At 35.3% G+C, this 4,431-nt stretch overlaps 1 long non-coding RNA gene across 1 annotated transcript; it reads right to left on the bottom strand.

Annotated features, from left to right (window-relative positions):
• Positions 1-2,347: 2,347 nt before the first annotated feature.
• Positions 2,348-3,148, bottom strand: LOC141701587 (uncharacterized). Its single transcript, XR_012566835.1, has 3 exons — positions 3,040-3,148; positions 2,883-2,970; positions 2,348-2,685 (listed from the first exon to the last, which is right to left on the bottom strand). It is a non-coding gene; the product is annotated as an uncharacterized LOC141701587 (long non-coding RNA).
• Between the last annotated feature and the right edge of the window lie 1,283 nt (positions 3,149-4,431).

Raw genomic sequence — 4,431 nt, 5'->3', positions numbered from 1 at the left:
ACACGTGTAAGCAATCTGCCCAAGCCAGGCATCCTCCGCTCCCAAGATCCAACGGCCCAGATTTAGAGGTAACTACCCCTAAACCCTACCTTGGGGCTATATATACCCCCAAGACTGAAGGGTTTAGGGGTTGGAAAATAATTTCTCTTGCACTCACACACTCACATACACTCAAAAACATACAGCAGCCATCACATATAAACACATACACAGCAGCCTCTAAATTACATAAACATATATCCCTTCATCTTCTCCAAAGCCTGTTCTCATTCTCACACCGGAGGCGCCGTGGGAGCCAAACCCCCCTTCCGGTGTTGTTTTGCAGGCGCCCAACCAGCAGCTACACCCCATCCACGCATAGAAGGTCCAGGAACGCCGTCGGACGGAGCCGCCCGCTCACCGGAGTTATCAATATGTTCATCTATTTTCAAAGAAAAAGTTCAGACAAGAATATATCATAACTAAAACTTGATAGCAAATGAAATCCAAGTAAAAATTGATGTATTAGATCACAAAGTATCTGTCATATTTACAATGCTGGACTAGTTCATAAATCTGTGTACTTTCTAATCTAGCAACATATAAATATGCCTGTATCTCTTTACAGATATATTGACTCTCACAATCTGGTCAAGAGATCGATGAAGATGTCTTCTTTGCATGGAATTGTGAGGCCACCTTCTGGATGACTAAAACCGAATTCTTCCTCGGCTTGGCTTAGCAGGTTTTGAAATCTAGGCTCATTTATGTACGAAACTGGAACTACAAATCTTCTTCTTTGGTTCCCTCCAAAATAAACTGCCATGCATCCCTTAGGGACGTCTGTTATACGATCAAGATTTTTCAAGGAAAACTGTCGGTTGAGAATCTGCTTGAGATTAGTGATGCGAGTCACTCGTATACCCATGATGCTAGAGAAAAATTCAAGTTATCAGGGGAAAGTTTGGGGTATGGAAACACCAAGGAATTCTGCAGATGGAAAGCTTAGACACTTGAATACACTTGATCTTGTGATGAATGTTGTTAAGTTTCCATTGAGTTTATATAAAACAAATACGAAGTAGTATTATATAGGTGATCAAATTGCAGAATGACTGGAACGGATGCATTAGGCATCCACACATGCTATTGTCTTTCAATGGCCTCAAATCTTTAAGACTAATGATAGTACATAGATGTTCGTTAAGAAACATCATGTCCTACTACTTTTGTTCAACAAAACTCAACCTAATTTTCGGAAATATAAATTTATGTTTTTTGCTTAGTTTTTGTGGTCAATTGTTTTTAGAGGGACAGACAAGTTAGGGGCGCATGTGATGGTGTTCTGCACCTAACTTGGCTGTTAATGTATGTAAATTGATGAATTATGTACTAGCAAACTATACAACATCTTCATCAAGTTTCTAGCTGCATTATGTGAAAATATCATATCAATATCATGTCAAATAACGTCAAAGCTATATATTATCTTGGAGGTGGAAAAACATTATCACATGAACACTTAGATGTCAATCCCACCATAACTATTAGGGACAAACTTAAACCATAATATATATATATATACTACCTGCCCAGAAAAGCCTTTGGAGAAGTCTTTAGCAATAGACTAGAGATTTTGTCTGCCTTTAATTAAAAAGTATTTTATTTTTACATATATGACAACTGTAGGGCATCATATGTTCTTCAACAAACATAGACCAGGTCAAAAACTAATATCGACTCAAGATTTGTTTAGAAGACGTAGTAGGGCATGATGCCTCCTAACACACATATATTTCATCTGATTAGTCATAAATACTTGTGGCTACTGAAAGCGAAAATCATGTGCTAGTGTCTAATGCCTATTCACCACTTAATGTACAATTTGACGAGATGTTCAACACAACTTTCTTGTTGTTCTATACAAACACATAAGTAAGCATAGTAAAATTCATCACAAGCTCAATTGTCCAAAGTCATAATACTACACAAGTCCTTGTGTTTTCCAGTTTCCCTGAACTCTTCTCTAAAAGATCTATTACATCATGGGTATTCGTATGCCTCGTATTCCTAATCTCAAACAAATCCTTATCCGTTCTTCTTTCTCATTCAATCCTGATCTTAGTTCCACAATTCTCAAGTGGTGCTTGGCAGTTTATATCGGGGAGAGGCAAAGAAGCAGATTTGTGGTACCTATTTCATACCTAAATGAGCCTGCCTTTCAACAATTGTTAAGTCAAGCTGAGGAAGAATTTGGATTCAGTCATCCAGAAGGTGGTCTTACGTTCCTTGCTCAGTGGACACATTCATTGACCTCAGTTCGCGGCTGAATGAATTATAAAAATGTAAATACTTTTTGATAGTATAGCACCTCCTATCTCATTTGATGAGGTTCTGAGTGTAAATTGTAGAACAGAGGTTTTGCACATAAATTTTGTAGGCAACACATAATTTGATTCTCAATTTTTATTAAATACATTTACAATCTCTTAATTTCATAAATATTGTTTCTTTTAAACATGTTTTATTTCCTAAGTGAATCACTAACACTCTTAGGCAGCAATTTATGATATCTCTATTTCATCTGCTTCGGACAACGTTCATGATCTCAAATGTATGCATAGCCTATTTTAGGCTAATTAAAGACGATGCGTTGACTTGATGCTTGTGACTTACTGACATGTATGTATATCACATCTCTAATGCCTGCAAGTATATTAGGAAATTCAAAAGCATGATTCAAAAAAATGTTAAGCTAATGGCATGCAAAGCAAATCATTCTCAAATCGCAGTTTCTATGACATTCCCCTTTCTAGCTAGCATCAGGCTTCAACTATTCCAGAGGGCTGCTTGGAAGTTTATATCGGGAAGAGGCAAAGAAAAAGATTTGTGGTATGTCATACCTGAGTGAGCCTGCTCTCCAAGACTAGTTGAATCAAGCTAAGGAAGAATTCAGGTCAAACATCCTGAAAGTGGCCTCCTCACAATTCCCTGCAGAGTGCATAAATTTGTATTACTTCACGGCTGAAAAAATTGTAAAGAGAAATAAATTGTATTCACCTGATAGGTAGATTAGCATCTCCAATCATATTTAATTAACTTGACAATGTAAATAGTACAATGCAGATTTTTTTTAATATGCATATTTATAGACAAAGCACAATCTAATACTCGATTTGTTGCAGCATTTCACCATGACCGAGATGAATTGATTATAGTTTATTCTCACTGAAACTGGTTCTGTTGAACAAATTACTTTTCTCAAAGATATTATAAACCAAATCTGTATTAAACTAGACCTGCAGAAGAAGTTAACTAAATGTGTTCAGGTAAAGCATACCAAGTGAGTTCAAAAATTGCATGCTACACATCACTGTGGAGGAACAAGATGCGAATTTATATGTAGCACCTGCAAGAAAACTAGTGAATTCAAGGATATGGCAAGAGGTTCAAACATTATCAATTTATCGCATTCTGCACTAGACATATTATTATATCAATTGTAAATGTGCGAAAGAAATATTATTATCTAAATACACAATTATAGTACAAAAGAAATCATTTATTCAGTAATTTTGGGCATGTTGAAGATGATGGCATCTCAAGATTTGATTTTGTAACATTCAAACCTAAATAATCTTTCTGCCTTAAATTTAAAATATTAGGTTTTATGTTAAATAATTTATTATTTTATGGATTTACATGTACTATCTCTGTGTGAAGACCAAAGAGCGTGATTCTGAATTCTTCAATTCTAAATTTGCATCCTGTAAGATTTACAATTCCTAAATGTCAAATGAATGAGATAGTATTAATCTTATAACTATACAGCCATATGGACATTGTTCTTCTTTTGACTACGTAGATTTGGGATTAGAACCAATAATATATAAACCTGTTTCATCTATTTTCAAAAACAAAAAGTACCTACAAGAGTAATTCATGACTACAACTCTGATAACAGATCAAATTTATGTAGAAATTGACGTTTTTGTTATAAGTATCAGCTAGCCTGCCTAAAAGATTTACATGAAAAGTCTCTGTCATATTTACTATGTATGGACTACTTCACAAATTTGGATTATTCTCTAATCTATCAACAAATGAATATGTCTGTATCTCTATAGAATATAGATAATATAAAATCTCATAATCTGGTCAAGAGATTGATGAAGGTTCTCTTTGCATGAAATTATGAGGCTGCCTTACGGATGACTAAAACCGAATTCTTCCTCAGCTTGACTTAAAAGGTCTTGAAAGGTAGGCTTGTTTAAGTACGAAACTGGAACTACAAATCTTCTTCTTTGATTCTCTCCAACATAAACTGCCATGCATCGCTTAGGAATATCTGTAATATGATCAAAATTTGTCGAGGAAATCTGTCGGCTAAAAATCTGCTTGAGATTAGTGATACGAGGCACATGGATACTGTGATGCTAGAGATATTATAAG

The sequence above is a fragment of the Apium graveolens genome, unplaced genomic scaffold (genome assembly GCF_009905375.1).
Source record: "Apium graveolens cultivar Ventura unplaced genomic scaffold, ASM990537v1 ctg4184, whole genome shotgun sequence".
Lineage (NCBI taxonomy): Eukaryota > Viridiplantae > Streptophyta > Magnoliopsida > Apiales > Apiaceae > Apium > Apium graveolens.
The sequence above is the reverse complement of the archived record's forward strand: the minus strand, read 5'-3'. Positions and strand labels throughout refer to the sequence as shown.